General features: G+C 34.8%; 1 long non-coding RNA gene across 3 annotated transcripts in view; it reads left to right on the plus strand.

Annotated features, from left to right (window-relative positions):
• Positions 1 to 31: 31 nt before the first annotated feature.
• Positions 32 to 19,962, plus strand: part of LOC119242560 (uncharacterized) — a 226,946-nt gene continuing 207,015 nt past the window's right edge. For all 3 annotated transcript variants that reach the window (XR_005124520.2, XR_008550715.1, XR_005124519.2), the window contains exons 1-2: positions 32 to 140; positions 3,126 to 3,266. This is a non-coding gene — a long non-coding RNA (uncharacterized LOC119242560). The remainder of the gene's footprint in view (positions 141 to 3,125; positions 3,267 to 19,962) is intronic.

The raw sequence follows: 19,962 nt of genomic DNA on the forward strand, positions 1-19,962 counted from the left end.
GGCGCGAGGGATGCTGGGACTGTGGAGGTCCGCCCAGCGCTTCCTGCGGGTTTAACCATCTGTCAGCGTTAGAAAAGTGTATTGTTTTGTTCCTCTCCCGTTTTATCTGGACTTTCTGAATTGACAAGCGTGAGATGTGGGTACGTTTCCCTGGGTGTGGAAGACTCATAATGTGTTGAAAAATTAAGTGCCTTTACTTAGTCAATGGGTGAGCAATGAAGTGTTGGCCAAGATTCCTGAGAGACCCCCTGAATACCAGGCCTGTAACGCAGACTGGCTCTTTTCTTAAACCGGTTCCCTAAGCATGGTATTAAATATCTCTACATCACAGGAAATTCAGGTTCGGAAAGAAGCAACCAAGGTCACTCAAATAGTCACACACAATTAAAATGCAGGCTGCCTGACTTAAATCTCCAGACTTTTCCTTTATTCAATGTTTCTCTGACTTACAATCACGCTGTGGTAAATACCCTATTAAATAGTTCACTTAGGTGTTGTGTAATAGCTAGTTTATAAGTGCTAATAAAATAATACTGTATAAAGTGCAACAAGTTATATATATATTGAATTTTTCAAATATTGCATATCATTTCGAATATAGTTGTGAGCTATATGAAATTCTATATTGTATGTATATGTGTAATATTATATATGAATGTTATATTATATCTTAAATGTATAAACAATTGGGTATTACTGTAAATTTTGATACAAGTGTTTTGTTTATATACTTAAATGCCCCTCTTTCATTCAACAATATATTAGTGCATACCATGTACCTGGCACTGCGCTAGAAATCATACAAGTAAAGACAAAGTCCTTTCTCTTAGGGAGCTCATATTCTACTCAGAAACATATAAATAGATAGACTTGAATCTGTATTTTAAAAAAAAATTATCAAAGAAATAAACTGTGTGGACATGAACTGACTAAAACAGAACACGAATTTGGACCAGAGTTTGGGAACTGAAAATTAGGTGAATTTTTAAAAATATAAGAAGGCCCTTACAATACTGTATTTATACTGATTACTGAAAACTTTAGCAGTCTTCAATTTATATTCAAAGTATATGTAATTTGGCATATTATGTAAATAAATACCAAATTAATGAAAAAGCCTTGAAGAAAATCTAAAATAGGAGGTAAATATAGACAGAAGTGTAAGTATGTAGTATATTTCTTTGTATAAAAGTACATCTGTATGACAGCATTGTGACTAACTGCTAATAGTTTCTGTGTGGGGTGATAAAATCTTCTGAAATGAATGATGACAGTTATGAAACACAGTAATATACTAAAACTCACTGAAGTGCACATTTCAAAATGGTGAATTTTATGTGAAATATATCTTAATTTTAAAAATGCTGTAAAAAATTTACCAAGGAGCCAGGAATCCCAAATTCTAATTCTTGGACCCTTAGTTTATCTGATATATCAGGACACTGGTGTCAATTTTTAGCAAAAGAAAAGGAATCAATGTCAATGTGGTTATTTTTCCCATAAAGTATTTTAAATTATTTCTATAATTAAATAAAATATAAATGAATATGTTTAATATATTAAGGAATAATTAAAAAGAACAATAATCTTATGTTAAATATTCAATTTTTTAAAAATTTGCTGGTTCTCTAAATCCAGAATGCTGAAACCACCAAAAAAACTTCTCTTTTTAATCATCATGCCACAAGGCACAATGAGTAATTTCTCATTTCACATGGGAAAATGTTATTAAAGTGTAAGAGGTATTATTGCTTAGTTAATTTAAGTACATAGAATGCATATTTGATGAAGGAGGATATAAATCCAAGTTTAGGCAAATTTAATTTCTCTGAAGTGTATTTTATTTGCTTGCAGAGTTATAGTGACAATTAAATGAGACTTTGTATATATAAAGTGCATCACTGAGTACCTGGCATGTAATAATGGCTCAGTACATCTTAACTACATTAAATAAGGAACCTAAATTTATTTATTTTTTTAAAGATTTATTTATTTGTGCATACAAGATCTGGGGTATAGGTCAGAGGTGTGGGCAGTGAGAGGATTCACCAGAGGCAGAGTGGGGAACAGAACAGGCAGATTGACTTAAATATACTGCTGAGTGGAGCAGCGGGCAAGTCAGGATAGGTCTGCTATACCATGTGGGTAGCTCCCTGGCTGGGGATCGAACTCATGCTGCTGTGGCTGTGGATAGCTTCATAGGTTGTGTCTTAACCCCTTGCACCACTAGGGAGGCCCAGGAACTTAAATTTAAAACTATCTCAGATTTTCCAAACCTATTCCAATCCTAAAATTCTCTGTGTATGAGTTTTGTTTCTTAGATGACATTTTGGCAATACTTTTCAATGAAATCAGTTCCTCCTCAAGCTAGTGATGATAATAAAGACATATTGTTAATAATTACTGAATAATAATTAAAAAGATATTAATGTTTATTATTAGTGATTATTCTATTGTTATAGCTAGCGTGTAGTTTTTACTGTATCAGGCACTGTGCTATGTACTTACTTATTGAATCCTCTTAACAATAGCCCTATTCAGTGAGCACAATTTAAATCCATTTTATACTTGAAGGAACTAAGGCACAGGGAATTTTAATGTGACCACAGTCACAGTGCTAAAAAAGCATTGGAGTGATTACATTCTAAGAATTCTCTTAAAGGCCAGGAAACATGCAAGGACCCCCCCCCCAGAATTATTTTTTTTAACACTACTAAACCTATAACTAAACTAAACTAAACCTATAACTAACCGAAGTACTGAGTGCAAAGAAGTAGGCTGAAGAAGAAAAAGGAATGCTAGGATCAACTTAGCTCTCCATGGCTAGGGAAACTCTACAACTCTAAAGAGATGAATAAGTCAAAACTATGCCTTTATCTATATATTTTGTATCTTTAATTGGTTGATTATGTTTAACTTCACAGTTGGGAAATCATTTTATAGTAGATGATTCCATTTGTCCCAAGCAAATCTTTTTTTTTTCCCCTTAAAGTTCCATTTGGTATCTGTATAATATTAGTTACATCATAAACATTGACTCCTTAAGTTTGCTAAGGAGTGACTATTCAATAAATAGACAGAATGAATCATACAGGATTGACCCTTCTGCATCTGTTCCTATACAGAAAGACAAGGCAAAGGGCTGTTAAAGAACTGGTATTTGGAGGAACGATCTTTTCTTAAAGCACCTTCATTTTGATTCAGGAGGGCCAGCCAGCCATGAAGACACAGACCTACACTTCAATTCTCCATGATGTCTTTTCAAGGTATGTAAAATGCTTTGGCTCCATTCACCTTACCTGAGTTCAAATTCAGGTTCTGCTGCTTACCTGCTGAGGAACCCTAGAAAATTACTTTCCATCTTGGTCCTTAGTTTACACATCTTTGAAGTAGGAGTAATGAATTACCTTTCTCAAGGTGGTTGTGTGGATTAAATGGGCTGTTTCATGTAAAACATTCAAAAAGTCGTCTTATACATGTTAAATATACAACCATTGGTATTCTAGTAGTTTGAAATAAGAAAGGAGGGTGATCATGCAGATTCCAATCCTTTAACAATGCATGAAACTCAAGGTTAGAAGAATAGTTTACTATTTCCAGCAGTCTCAATGCTTGTCAATAGGAAATACTTAACTTCTGCTGTGCTATACCTATCTTTATCTCCTTTTTCTGGCCTCCAGAACACAGCCATTTGTCACAGCATCTCTCTGAGGATGTCAAGGGCAAATATTAAATGAGATTAAATCCATAAAGCTAGTTTGCAATACACCTTCAGTACCCTCGTCTCTTCACCAGGTCATAACATTTAGGTAGCTACCAACCATCAAAATTCCACATATATTTTGATTAATGCAAATGTAACTGTAAGATGGAAATTTGAAAGGGAGGGACAAACCAAACCTTGTGCAGTAATGGAAATAAAACACAGAAAGTGTAGAAGAATGAGCTCTTAAGGAAAGTAGAGATTGGGATATCTTTTATAGAACGTCTTTTATTTCTTATAAACCCATAGCTTCCTGTTCAACTTTTCATTCTTTCTCGACCTTTAAAATTTACCCACTTTCACCTAAAATTTATCTTGGTGGTGTGTTCTGTGATCTATTGTTTTGCTGTCTTTTGCTTTTTGGTGTTAAGAAGGTTTAACATGAAATATCCACTTTCTTAAAACATTTTTAAAATATACAGTACAGTATTAACTATAAGCACAATGTTGTACTAAAGATCTCCAGAATGTACTTATTTTGTGTAAATGAAACTTTATACCTTTTGAATAGTAACTCTGCCATCCTCCAGTCCCTGGTAACCACCATTCTATTCTTTGTTTTTATGAATTCGCTATTTTAAATACCTCACATAAATGGAATCATACAGTATGTATCCTTCTGTGACTGACTTATTTCACTTAGCAAATATCCTACAGATGCGTGCTTGTTGTTGCTTTTGGCAGAAATTTTTAAAGGTTGAGTAATATTCCATTGTGTGTATGCATAACGTTTTCTTTATCCATTCTTCTGTGAGTGGACCTTTAGGTTGTTTCCCTATCTTGACTGTTGTGAATAATGCTATCATGAATATGGAAGTGCACATATCTCTCCAAAACCCTGACTTCAGTTATTTTGGATGAATTCCCGGATGTTGAATTGCTGAATCATATTGTAATTCTATTTAAATATTTTTAAGAACTTCCAAAATGTTTTCCTTAGTGGCTGCCCTGTTATGTATTACCAGCAGTAATATCTAAGGGTTTCAATTTTACTGCATCCTTGGAAATATGTCATTTTTTTTTTTTAATAATAAACTTCCTGCTAGATGTGAGGACTATCTCATTGTGATTTAGATTTGCATTATATATAGATGATTAGTGACACTGAGCTATTTTTTTTTAAATATCACAGTGAACGTAGAAGGAAGAGATTTTATTTTATTTTATTTTTAAGATTTATCTATCTATTTATTCATACAAGCACTGGGTACAGTCAGAAGTGCAGGAGGGTGAGAGAACTCACTAGAGTCAGAGTGGGGAGCAGAGCAGGCAGAAGGACCTGGGGGGAGCAGTGGGCAAGGACCTGGGGGGAGCAGCGGGCGGCAGAGAGGTCTGTGCGCCATGTGGGACCCTCCTCCAGTGGCCGGGGAGCAGCCGGGGATTGACCCGGCTCTGCAGAGGCTGCGGGCAGCTTCGCAACCCAGCGCTCATCTGCTGTGCCACCGGGGAGGCCCCCTGAACTATTTTTTTATATTGGCTATTTATGGGGTTTTTTTTGAAGAAATGTCTATTAAAGTCCTTTGTCCATTTTTAGTTGGGTTATTTATTTCTTTTCTATGGAGTTGTAGGAGTTCCTTATATATCTTGGTTATATAAACTTCTAATCAGATATATTGTTTGTGCATATTTTCTTATACTCTGTAGGTTGCCTTTCCACTCTGTTGATTGTTTCTTTTGTTGTGTAGTATTTTTTAATTGATGCAGCCCCACTTGTTGATTTTCCCTTTTGTTTGTGCTTTTGGTGTTATAGTCTAGAAATCATTGGCTAGGACTAATGTCAAGAAGCTCTTTCCTTTGTTTTCATCTAAGATTTTCACAGCTTTGGGTCTAACATTGAAATTTTTAATTCATTTTGAGTTGATTTTTATGTGTGGTATATGTTTAATGGTTTGGGGTATGTAAATTAAAATACAAGAATAAAATAAAGTTATTTTAAAATAGCATGGGTTAACTATGGAGAGCTGTGTGGAGATTTCTTGACCTACTAAACATAGAGTTTCCATATGATCCAGCAATTCCACTCCTAGGTATTTACCCAAAGGGCACAGAAACATTAATTCCAAAGGGCACCTGCACCCCTATGTTTATAGCAGCACTATTTACAATAGCTAAGCTATGGAAACAACCCAAATGCCCAAAAATAGATGACTTGATCAAGAAAATGTGGTACATATACACGATGGAATATTACTCAGCAATCAAAAAAGATAACACATGCAGTTTGCAACAACATGGATGGAGCTACAAGGGATCATGCTCAGTGAAATAAGTCAGAAAGAAAAAGAAAAATACCGGATGGTCTCACTCATAGCAGGAATTTAGAAAACCTAAATAAGGGACCAGAAAAAAGACTAATTAATACAAAGTAAAAATCAAAATCAACAAACAACTATAAACCAGAGACACACTGGAGGTGGGAAGAAAGACTAGGGTCAAAATAAGGAGGGGTGCAATTATATGGGGAATATAACCAAAATGAAAATGCATACATTGTGCAAAAATAATGTTAAGAATTATATAAAATAAAATTAAAAAAAAGAAAATTAAAGCATTCAGTTCTCATGAAATATCACTGCAATATAATAAAGTACCCTTTAGACAAAAAAAAAATAAAATAAAATAGCATGGGTTAGATGAAATGGAAGAGAAAATGCCTTGAGTTTTTGAAAATTTATCTATCTAACAATACTGCATAACTTGTCTAATTTGTTGTGGCTCTTTAATAGTATAAGACTTTCCCTTTATTCTTCTAGGGTCAATAGCTGGCTTATAAAATAAACTGACAACAGGCAAATTAACAGAAGAGGAGTTATACAAATGTATTAATTGCTAATATTACATTCATGAGATGTTGCAGGAATAATAAATGAATATCAAAAAAAGTATTGACTTGAGAGTTTATATAGACAGTCACCAACTTAATTTAGTTTGACTTATCATTTTTCTACCACAATAGTGTGAGAAACCATATTTGCATTTAAGTTGCGATCTTTTCCCAGGATAGCATATGAGGCCCCATGCTATCTCATGGTGGTAGGCAACCCCAGGGAGCTGCAGCTCCCAATCAGCTATTTGGTCACAAGGGTAAACAACTTACTATTACTCTACAGTGTCTTCTACCAGCTAGTCTTGAGCCTCATCAGAAGAGAGCGATTGATGACTCTATAGCTGTAGTATCCCTATCACATAACAGTTGTAGTTCAATGCCTAAAACATTTTGCAGGCCCCTTGTGTATTCGACTTATATGTTAATGGTGAGAACCCAAATAACTATTGTTTTTCACCTTCAGTACAGTGTTCAATAAATTATGTAATATATTCAGTACATATAGAATAGGCTTTGTGTAAACTAAAATTTTTCCACAAAATATTTGGAAGCTTATTCCAGATGGCAAAAGGAAGCCAACAGAAACCACTAATGTAAGTGTTCTGAGCAGATTTAAGGTATGCTAGGTTAAGCTATGGTGTTCACTAGGCTAGGTGTATAAAATTAACTTTCGACTTACCAAATTTTCAACTTACAGTTGGTGTATTGGGAAGTAACCACATTGTAAGTCAAGGAAGGTCTGCATACCATGTGAATAGGGGACGAGGAAGGAGAATATAGGCAATTTAGGGAAGGGCAAATGATTTTTTGGAAAGATGAAAGGGCCCTTAGGAAGGATGGATGGTAGATATGATAGTTTGTGACAGTTTGTCTGGGTGTGGTATTGTCTTCTAGTTTCCTCCACAGTGGTAAGAGTCATTCCAGGGGAAGACATTTATGACAATTGATTTTCTTTTGGAGGATCCGTTTTTAGGTAGGTGTGTGGGAGTTGAGAGAAAACCTCTGCCTGCATTTGTCATCTTTAAAGTGCCTTCAACTGAAAATAATCAATATACTAAAGCAGCATATTTTGGCCTGGCATATTCGGAACTCTTTCAACAGCCATACTATTGATAAATATAAAGGTTTGCTTCTCATTATCGGAACTTTTCCTCTGAAATGGTCTTGCTCCGTAAACATTAGGAGACTTAGCTTTTTATAAAGGGATATATATATATATATATATTATGTGTATATATAGTATATATATATATACTATATGTGTATATATAGTATATATGAATAACTTAAATTTTCATTAATTTTATGGGCGTTCTATAATGAATGATTCTAGACTTTGATTACAGTCTTAATCAATGAAGATTTCTTAGCTCTTTTATCATGACAAAATGCTTGGACAAGTAAAAATATATGAGAAATAATAATTGTAAAATAACTTTCTAAAATAACTAGATTGCATTGAAGAGGAGTTAATAATGAATAAAGAAATGGTAGCATAAAATCCAAATGCTAATAATAAATACTTAATCTACCACAAAGTAAAAGCCCAGCCAAAAAGACTCCTTTTTGCACCAAAATACATGTTCAAAAATCGATATTTGCATGCCCAAGACTTGTTTGAAAAAGCGATTATGGTCTCACAAGTAAATCATAAGAATTTTTAAAATTTTGTAAATGCTGTATTTATATGACAGACAAGAACCACTCTGAAGGAATCATTATGGTTTGAGAAATGATATGCAATTTCAAAATCATCTAAATCATTTCAATTGCCTGTATTTACATTTATATAATGGGTATTTATAATGGTGATTATTTTAGAACTTACCTTGTTTTCCAGGATCTCACATTGGTTTCTATGGGAACAAGAATGGTTTTGAAGAGGAGCATTTTAAGAACTCTTTTCACATTCAGTGACTGCTAAGTGAACTGCAAATTCTGTTTGTCTGTTAACGGTTTTTAACTCTTAAATTTGAACACAGAAATAAAAGTTGTCCATTGTAGCTTCATAAATCATTTTAAATAATAAAAACTACTTTTATGAAACATCTGGCACATTGAAACATTTGAAAACAAAATAACTAGTTTTAGGAGCTAATAATCTGTTCACTTTATTAAATTCATTAGTGATTAATCCACACTGGCCATGTGCTTGCTCTTGGAAAATTGTGTAAAGAAAACTTCATCTGATATTTTGTTTCAGTATATTTTCTCTGATAACATGTGTATATATGTCATAAACATATATATATACACACACACGCACACTTTTTTACTTTTATAAAAATCTCTTTAAAAAGCAATGTAAAATGAGTTGCATTTAAAGTTTCCCTCTGCCAATGCCTCACCCATCCTGTGCTATTATTTACTCTGGTAATATGTTGTACCTTTACCATGTTCTCACACCAGCTGGAACTTATTTTTACTATTTTTTAAAACAAGCTCATAAGTATTCGAATTTCAATATTTTCTTTTTCTTGGAGTAGATTTTTAGATCATAAAAAGCCCAACATGTAACCAATATATTACATTTATGCAGCTTACTGTAGTTAATATTTCCCCACATTTCATGTTTTCCCATAAACTTTACTTTTTTAATTCCATGGAGAAATGATATTTCAGTACATTTGTATGTAATTCCCTCTCAAAGTAATTAAAATCCACTAAAAATAAGAGAAGTCCATTTCAGAAAAGAGTGCTAAAACTAAATTTTTGTTATACCCAAACTGTAAAAGATGCCGGTTGAAAGCACATGGCAGCCCATAACAAGCTTATGTAATAGCTACTCCTGTTATTGCTGACATATAATCTGTGTCTTAAATCCAGAAAGTACAGGTTGATGGAAAAGTGCCAGGCAGAGTGAAATAAATGCTGGATTTTTTTCTTTTTACCTTTCTTCTAATTGGTAGATTTTTGTCCACTGTCAGCGTGGCTCAGGCCTTAGTCAGGATTGCTAGAGATAATTTTGGAAGCGAAGCTGCAGGTATAGTGTGACCAAGAGACCATCCTGTAACTCACTGATCTGCCATAAATTCTAGGGGAATTTGGTCTTTTTTTCCTTAAAAGTATTTTCATTCAGACTTGATTTTATGAAATAAATTTGAAATTACTGCATTTGAAAAAATCAAGATAAATAAATGAGAAACACGTAACCAAATGTTTTGGGAAAGTGCTTGATTCTTCTATTTTCTAAAAGTTGGTTTTGAAGTGAAAGCAAGTATTATGTTAATCTTCAGAAGAGAAAGATTTAACAAGTATATGAATCTGAAGGTGGGGAATATGATTTCCAGGGCTGTTCAAATTGGGGGCCATTCGATGGTGCAGAAGTGAATTGGTGCTGGGAATTCTGTGGGGACTACCCCTGAGAGGAGAAAGCAAACATTGTACAAAACATTGTATATAAGTGAATAAATTATGTTTAAAAAAATGACAATGAAGTGGGGGACCATGAACCATTCAGTGCCCTATGAAACAAGATAAAAACAAAAAGTGAGCATAAGCATTTAGAAACTTCAGAGTGGTTCAACATTGTCATTTCATCCATCCCTCTGAGTTTGTATTTTACAAAAATCAGCCCATGGCATTTGGAAATTTAAAAATTTATCCTTTATTACAAATAGTCACAGATGTATTGTCCTGGTATAATTACTGTAGCCAGAAAAAAAAGCAGTGCTATTTGAACTTCATTGTATTGAAAATAGATTATCTTGTATATTTCTGTCTGGAAGCTGCAAAGTGAAGGCTATTTTTTGTTTTAATCTCTAAAACCTCTCTTTTTACTCCTAGCATAACATTTTTTATTTTTATAAGATTACTGTGAAGGAGGCTAAAAGATATATTCTCTTATTTTGCAGGTGTAAAAACAAAAGTGCAAAAAGCTTAAGTAAGATTTCCAACATTACACAATTACCGTCAAAATTTTAAAGTCAAGAGCATTTAATAGAACTTGTTTAATATTCTGATGACTAAAATAAAAATATCCTATGTTGATTATGGCATCCAATTGGATATATTTGCAATTTCATATGGCAGATGGCAGTGCTTTATATTAAGGTTTCATAAGGAAAAGCATTGTGTTACAGTTGTTCAATGGATGACTAGTAAAACTACACCTACTTATTAAATAACCAAAATCAAAATTAAACAAAGAGAATGAAGAAAGTTGAAAGTAGGAATACATGTATAATTTGACTAAAGAATTGATAAAGGAGAAATAGAATGTCTACTTTCTCTGGAAGGTTTAAAAATCCCAAAAGAGAAAGGGTTTGCTACCTTGTACTACAAATAGAAGAAATAAAATGAAAATATGAAAGGGAAAGTTTAGACAAACATTGGGAATTTTTGTTCATTGTTAAGAGTATTATGTTAGTTGAGTGGGCGCCCAAAGGAATCTCTCAGGATATTTAAAACCTCATTGAACAAAGCCGTGGACATTGTATTATGGAGAGCAAGACTTCAATGGCAAGGGGGATGGACTGGATCAACCGTGAGGTCTTTTCCAGCTCTAATTTCTACTATTCCATAGCTCTGTGAAGAATACTTGCTAAATTGCTTGATCAACCCAGACAAATAAAACTCAACACAAGAATAAAACTCCAGACAAAACAATAAAGTCAGCCAAAATTGAAACACGCCCCTCAAAAAAAAAAAAAAACCTAAATCTTGCATCATACCCCAAAGATTTCAAATTCGGGTTCTGGCAACCTGCCCAGAGGAGTAAATTCCAGAGATAGGACCCTTCAGTGGGCAAGCCCAACTAACAGGTTGGGAGAGTTTAACTTCTCAGACATGCTTCAAAACCTTCCAGCTGATCTTAATACTAGAGCAGGCTTAAAAAGTGAAAGGGAAAATATTCTATTAATAAGCCTGATCTCTGAATAAACGAATTCATTTGTTCATTCTAGAGATTTGTGGGATGGCTGCTATAGCCAGCCACAACCATAGGTTTAGTACACCAATAAACAAAACATACATTATCTCTTGTGGCGCTTGTATTCCAGTGTGAGGAATGGTAAACAGCACAGGGTGATATACCTGTGGTAAGTGAAGATGAGGAGGAGTGGCATTGGGGTAGCTGACTATATTTAATAGCGTAATCAGAGTAGGACTCCTGGTGAGCACAGACATTTCAGCAAGACTTGAAAGACTTGAAGAAAGTGAACGGAATTAGCCTAAGTGTATATTGGGGTGGGTGAGGCGGCAACTAGACCTGGTGGGGTGGGGGGAAGCATTCAAGGCTGAGAGAATCATGGAGCACAGCAGGAAGTTTGGAACAAACCTGGTATATCTGAGCAACAAGAGGGAGGCTAGTGTCACTGCAGGGGAAGGAATGTGGGAAAGACCACTGGACTGATGTCAGGGAGATCTTGTGGCCTGTTGTTAGGACCTCATCTTCTGAGCATAAGTAAACTATCCACATCTCCTAGAATCCTAGGAACTCAGTGAAGAAACTAATTCATACCAGTTGCTAACCTCCCTGGGCACTCCACACACACATCTGCAGTGTTTTCTCTGCTCCTTTAGACTGTTCAGGTATTAAGTTTTGAAAATATCTGCATCATCCAGTATTGTAGGCCTTTAATTATTAAATATGGCCTATAGTTACTGCTACTGAGCATGAGAAAGACTCATTAATACTGAAATTCTGAAAATTTGTTTCCACTCATTCTTAGATCAATGATAATAAAAAATCCAAATAATTTTATATTTGTGATGTTTGGTTTTCTGTTTTGTTTTTGTATTGAAACATCCTTGTTTATTTTTTCATGATATTGGATTTCTCCCCTCATTTGTGGTCACTATAGTTTTCCCAGCACCAAAGCACCCACAGTCCTCCACACACTCCACCATACTCTGTTCCCCACCCTGTTTCCTACTACCCCCCTCTCCCTCCCCTTCCCCGTTTCTTCTTGTGTGTCTCAGATCTTTGGTTTGCTTTCAAGGGTCAGTCTTACAGTTTGTCTTTGCCTGATCCTTGGTTTCGTTTTTCCAGATTCCACATATAAGTGAAACCATCTGATATTTATCTTCCTCCTGGCTCACTTTGCTTATAATAATCCCTTCCAGTTCTATCCATGTTGCTGCAAATGGAAGAAGTTTATCTTTATTGATCACTGAGTAATATTCCATTGTGTATATGTAATACATCTTCTTGATCCACTCATATGTTCGGGTATATTTAGGTTGTTTCCATACCTTAGCTATGGTTAGTAGAGCTGCTATAAATATAGGAGTGTAAGTTTTCTATTGAATTAGTATTTTTGTGCTGTTCAGATAGATATCTAGGAGTGAAATAGCTTGGTCGTATGGTAAATCCATTTTTAGTGTTTTAAGCAATCTCCATACTTCTTTCCATAGGGGCTGGGCTAGTCTACATTCCCACCAACAGTTTAATAGGGTTCCTTCTTCTCCATCCCTGCCCAGCACTTACTGTGTGTGGTTTTTTTTTATATGGGCCATTCTCACAGGTAGGAGGTGGTATCTCACTGTGGTGCTACATAATGCTGGCATTTCTGTGATGATAAGTGATGACAAACATTTTTTCATATGTCTGTTGGCCATCTACATGTCTTCTTTGGACAAGTGCTTATTTACCTCTTCTGCCCGTCTTTAGATCAGATTATTGGTTTTCTTTTTGTTGAGTTATATAAGTGCTTTGTAGATCTTTCATATCAATCCTTTATCAGATATTTGATGGGCAAATATTTTCTCCCATTCATTAGGATATCTCTTTAATTTGGTCACTGTCTCTTTTGCTGTGCAGAACTTTTTAGTTTGATACAGTCCCAGTTGTTGATTTTCCCTTTTATTTTCTTTGCTGTTGGGGAGATGAGTCACAAATCTATTTCTGAGGTTTATGTCATGGTGTGTTTTGCCTATGCCTTTTTTTTTTTTTTTTTAGGATTTATTGTATGTACTTATTCATATAAGAGCTGAGGTATAGGCCAGAGGTATGGGGAGCTGAGAGGATTCACCAGAGACATAGAGGGGAGTAGAACAGTGGCTTGACTGAAATACACTGCTGAGGAGAGCAGTGGGAGAAACAGGAGAGGTCTGCTGCACCATGTAGGTTAGCTCCCTGGCTGGGAATCGAACTCGTGCTGCAGTGGCTGCCAATAACTTCATAATGCTGAGACTTAACCCCTTGTGCCGCCAGGGAGACCCTGTTTATGTTTTCTTCTGTGTATTTTATGGTTTCAGGTCTCACATGGAAGTCTTTTATACATTTTGAGTTCATTTTCATGTGTGGTGTGAGAAATGGTCTAGCTTCATTCTTTTCCATGTGACAGTCCAATTTTCCCAGCACCATTTATTAAAGAAGTTTCCTTTTTCCAGTATATACACTTTGCTCCTTTGTCAAATATTGTTTGTCCATGTGTGGTTTTATTTCCAGACTCTCAATTCTGTTCCATTGGTCTATGTTGTTCCAGTACCATGTTCTTTTAATTATTATGACTTTATAGTATAATTTGAAGTCCAGAAGTGTGATACTTCCGTTTTCCCCTTTTTAGTCAGAAGAGCTTTGGCTAGTCATAGTTTTTTGTGGTTCCATATGAATTTCAGTAATCTTTGTTCTACTTCTTTGAAGAATGTCATTGGCATTTTTATTGGGATAACATTTAATCTATAAATTGATTTAGGTATGATGGACATTTTTATAATGTTGATTCTTCTATTCCGTGACAACGGTATATCTTTCCATTTCTTTGTATTATCTTATATTTCTTTTAACAACATTTTATGGTTTTCCCTGTAAAGGAAACCAAAGACCTCCTTTGTTAGGTTTATTCCCAAGTATTTAATTTTTGTGTGTGTGAGATTGTAAATGGGATGGCTTTCTCAATTTCTTCTTCTTCTAGTTCATTATTTGTATTATAGGAAGGCAACTGATTTTTTTGTGTGTTGATTTTGTATCCTGTGACTTTGCTCAACTGGTTTATTATTTCAATTAATCTTTGGGGTTCTCTATGTATATTTATATTTATGATCTTTGTATGATATTTGCATATATATGATATATGTAGTCTGTGAAATCTAAATATCAGCAATTCTATTTGGGCTCATGTTCTATGAAATCTAATCATTTCCAGGGACTTGATAAATATTTAAAAGTAAGGAGGAGCTTAAAAATCAAATTAGAAGACAAAAACAGATTGCTTGTGATAAGTAAAGGCAGTGATAAAATAATTATTAGATATTTTCAGAACTTTGAAAACTGGTTATAAAATCAACATTTAAGTTAGAGAAGGACTGTTAATGTCCATTCATAAATTTAAAAAAATGTACTTGTACCTGAAATGTGCTGGGCAAGTTTTCTAGACCCTCTGGATACCACAGACAAGTGCCTGCAATCTAATGATACGCCATTAAAATTCTCCTCAGGCTCTTTTACCAGATTATTCTTGTGTAGCAATATGTAGTTGAGGATGTGGTTGTTGAGGAAGCTCATCTGGGACCCAGCATCTTCTATAAAAGTGGGACATTGTCAAGACAGGTGCTTCATGACCTATCCCAATGTGGTCATCCACTCTTTGAAAATCCTTAGGCAGATATTTCATGCTGAAGGCTCAGGAACAGTTAGAGAGGGAAACAAGCACAGTATTTAAGTGAGAGCTGTATTGATCAAATAGATAGCTTCTAGCCACTTGTAGCTACTGAACAATTGAATGTGGCTAGTCCAAATGAGATGTGCTCTAAGTATGCAAAATACACTGGATTTTGATGATTCAGAAAATCTACCTCAAGAATTTTCATATTGATTTGCATGCTAAAATGCTAGTACTTTTTTTAAAAATTGGGCTAAATAAAATATGCAATTAACATTAATTTATCTTGTTTCTATTTACTATTTTCAAAATGTTGCTACTAGAAAATTTAAACAGATGTGTGACTCAAAGTCCACAGTTTGGGGATCTATATTTGATTCCCAGTTCAGCTCAGTACTGTTGAATTATGTTAGCTGACTCTTAGTATATATTCAACACATTAAGCCACAAGCTCTCTTCCAAGCGTGTTACTAGTATTTAAACATTTAATCTTTATAATAGTCCTGTGAGAAACCATTTTTCCTGATGAATAATTTAAGGCACAGAAAGGTCAGGAAGTTTCCAAAAGATGCAAATCTAGTGAGTAGAAGAGCAGTGAAGTTTTAAATTCATTTCACATTCCTTTCAGCAATGGATGCGGGTACCAGTTTCTACATACCTGCACCAATACTTGTCATTGTCTTTTAAAAATTATTATTATAGCTGTCCTGGTGAATGCAAGTGGTGTCACATGATTTTGATTGGTATTTCTGTAATGACTAATGATACTGTTCATGTTTTCAAGTGTTTATTGGCAATTTGCTATCATATTTGAGAAATGTTTATTCAAATTTTCTGTTCATTTTAAAATTTAGATTACAGGTCTTTTTATTGTTGAGTTATAAATGTTCTTTATATGTTCTGGAACAAATTCCTTATCAGATCTATATGATTTGCAAATTATTTCTGACATTCTGTATGGTGTCACTGCACTTTCTTAATAGTTTTCAATCTTTTTATTTACATTTTTTAATAAAAACTATAAGGTGTACAATATGAATATTGGTATACATTGTGAATTGATTACTACAGTTAATCTCATTAACACATTTTTCCCACATATTTAATATTCAAAAGTTTTTTACTTTGATGAAATCCAATTTATTTTTCTTTTTATCAATTGTGCTTTTGTGTCACATCTAGAAACCAAGGTCTTAACCAAGGCCTATGTTTTCTACCTATGTTTTCTCCTATGAAAACATGATTATTATATTTAGGTCTGTGATCCATTTTGAGTTAATTTTTGTGTAAAGCAGTGAAAAGGTCCAAATCTCTTATTTTTCATGCGGCTATCCAGTTGTCGCAGCACCACTTATTGATTACAAGATCTTTTTAAAACATATGTAAAAATTCTTCAGCGGCTATGCTAATCACAGTATATTTATTAATATTAATTACCATACAGTTTGTCTTCTTTTGCTATTCTATCAAAGCATTGTAAGCACTTCATTTAGAAAAAGATAATTTAGGGCCTCCCCAGTGGTGCAGCGGTTGAGCGCTGGGCTGTGAAGCTGCCCGCAGCCTCTGCAGCACTGGCTCTATCCACCGGAGAGGGTCCCACATGGCATGCAGACCTCTCCTGCCATGCCCACTGCTCCCCTCAGCAGTGTATTTCGTCGGTCTGCCTGTTCTGTTCCCCGCTATGACTCTGGTGAATTCTCTCACTCTCCCGTGCTTCTGACTGTACCCAGTGCTTGTATAAATGAATAAATAAACCTTAAAAAAAAAAAAGAAAAAGATAATTTAAAACTTCAGGTCAGTAGTGACTGACCACATGATAGGCTTTTTCAATTGTACTCATTAGCTGTTTTATATTAAAGCACCAAGATCCCTGTGATTATGTCATCCCATATTAATTCCCCCATTCACAAATATAGGTTGGGGAACAAAGGAATGTCTATCCTACATGATGCCTCTTTTGTAATTTTTTTAAATACCATTTTGCTCTTTCCTGTACTTATGGAGCCCATTCAATTGGCTCCGTAAGTTGTTGATTCCCAAATTCTATTGTAGTAATTGGATATACTTAATAGACCAAAGTAAGATGAATGCTAGAAAATACGCAAAAAGGAAAAGAAAAAGGCAAGTCATACCATAAAACTGAGAGTAATATACATGGATACGCCCTCTACAAGTCAGTAAATGGAATGTGAAAAACAATGTCCAGGTGTTGTAAGAGGGTTGCAGTGGGGTTGAAATGTAGACTTCAAAAGATGTGGGTGCATATGGCATTTAGAAAAATGAGAATTGTATAGTAGTAATTTTTGGTATGTCCATTAACTGAGGGTGTCCAGGACTAGTGACAAGAATATTTAGGCTTGTGGATAGATATAATTCTGTGCTGCCTTATTTGTAAAAGAAAGCATCATCAAGCTTAAAAATTTTATCTCTGCTTTGTCCCCTGACTCCATAGTGATTCCATGGTTCATTTTGAAGATTGGTATCTAGGGGGGGGAGGGATATTTTTAACTTTCTTTGTATAATTGCTTTGCATAATAAATAATGAACTTTTCTGGTGACTTTATGGGACATAGCCAAAACTCTGTAGGTTAAGTTTTGAATCTGAGGATTAACTGAAGAAAGAAATACTAGATTCATTTTGAGTCCAAGCAACATTGCTGAGTAGAGAGATGTTAATGAAATTAAAAATCAAGCTACAGAGCCTTGTGCATTTTTTCAGAATCACCTTTATACTCAATACATTTCTGATCAGTTATTCTAACAAGTTAAGTGTAGAAATAAAATTTGCAGTCAAATTCTCCTTTTCTTTAGTGTATTGACTGAATAATTCCTAGGCATTCGAGAAATTCTGGGTAGTAATATAAGAATCCCAATAATGTGTTCATGGTGGATGATTCTGTGTTGTGAAAATGCCCATGGAATTTATTAATACATTTTTGAATGTTCCTGAAAAATAAATATTGCCCATAAATCGGAACATAGTCCACATTTTTCATTCTTACTTCTTCTGAATTTCACTCTTACTAATAAGAATTGAAAGCCAAAGGGTGTCATCCCACAGCTTCAGACTAGGAACTATGTCTGGAAGAATTTTATATAGTTTATTAGCTTTTACAACTTCCCCCAAGCTTATTATGTTCTTCTCTGGTGTCAGCATTCCTGTAGTACTTAGTCTAAGCTTCTAAAGCAGAAAAGGTGCACATATTGACACAGTTAACAAGAAAGTACTAGGGAGTACACGATCCAGTCATAATTTTGGAGGAAGAAAAATGAATCTCTAGGGATTGAAGCAGTAAGTACAGTATTAAAGGGAAAAGGAAAGAAAGCTACTGAATTATGTCTTAACAACTTTCAAGTCACATAGCAGTAGAAGTCAGTCTGGTAAATTTATGTTTATAAAATTCTTGTCAATAACTACTGTGAATCATAAGAAGTACTTGGAAATTACCGTGGGCCTTGGACTCGACCCGGCAGGTTTCACAGAATAATTACCTACCCGTTTACTGTTGGTCTCATCAGGACCCACCTTGAATTGGCCCTGATAGTACCAGCTATAGGAACAACACACAAGGATGACCGGACCCCATCCTGACTGCCTAGTTTCTGGCATAGACCTAATCAGGTCTCTTTCAGAACCGGCAGGCACCTCTGCTGTCTTGTAACTTCTGATTATACGTGGGGTTGTTGAAGCACACATAACCTGTCACTGAATTGAACAGCTGATTGCCTCAATCTCCCTCACATTACCTGAGGAATCAAGTAAGGGCACAGGGATGGGGACAGAGGCAAACCAAACACAAATAGGAGAAACTGCACCTAGGGTCTTATGGAATGCATGCACTTTTAAGAGAATATTAGAAAAGCATGCCTTAGTTTAGCTTAATTCTGAATTCTGGGACTGATTCCAAACAAAGTAAAATTCCTCATGTTCTGGGCAGAGCAAGTCTGAACATGTGGTGGCCTTGATGTCTTCTCCCTAGGCAATCACTTCTCTTAGCTTAGAACAGGATGGCCGGGTTGCCAAGGACCTTCCCTGTGCATGGAGGGACTGATTCACGAAACATTATTTGCTGGGTTACACTGTGTCCTGGATTTTAAAAACTGAGCAAGAATCAGGGTGTGGACTGTCTATACAATTCTTCCACTGACTTGTGTCAGCATGTACTGGTATTTAAGCAAAGTTTAAGTACATGCTCATTTGTGTGAAGAAAATCCAACAAAGGAATAAAATCATTATAGTCCTCTTCATTGACAGCAAAGTCAAGTCTTCTGGCCAGCAGTTGAAATAGATGAAAATTGATTATTTTAAGAAGCTCTGATATTAGAACATAAGCCCTAAAGTAATTATTTTTATGCAATAGCTATTTATTTCATTTCATTAAACTTTATAAAACTCCCATGAGGTAGAACTTTATTTTACAAATGGAAAAATGACTTTTTAAAGATCAACAATAAAGTTAAAAATAGCCGTGAGTTTCTTAATATCCATTCATGAAGGTAGGATGGGACAAGGCTATTTTATTATACTTCCCTGATAAATACATTTCTGGTGAATTTTTCTAATGTTGTCTTGCTCTCTCCTTGGGAATCTTAGAAAAACTTTATTACTGGAGAAGGAGAATACATGTGTTAAGGAATTTATTTCCAGCAAAAGGTTGTTTACATGTTATGGTTGTTTTTTAAATAAACTATCTTTTCAAACAGTTTTAGACTTATAGAAAAATGGTAAAGCTAGAATGAGATTCCTATATACTGCACACCCAGTTCTTCCTATTTTTAAAAATCTTACTTTACTTAGTATGGTATATTTGTCACAACACATGAGC

This window comes from Talpa occidentalis, unplaced genomic scaffold (genome assembly GCF_014898055.3).
Source record: "Talpa occidentalis isolate TD23 unplaced genomic scaffold, MPIMG_talOcc4v2.1, whole genome shotgun sequence".
NCBI lineage: Eukaryota > Metazoa > Chordata > Mammalia > Eulipotyphla > Talpidae > Talpa > Talpa occidentalis.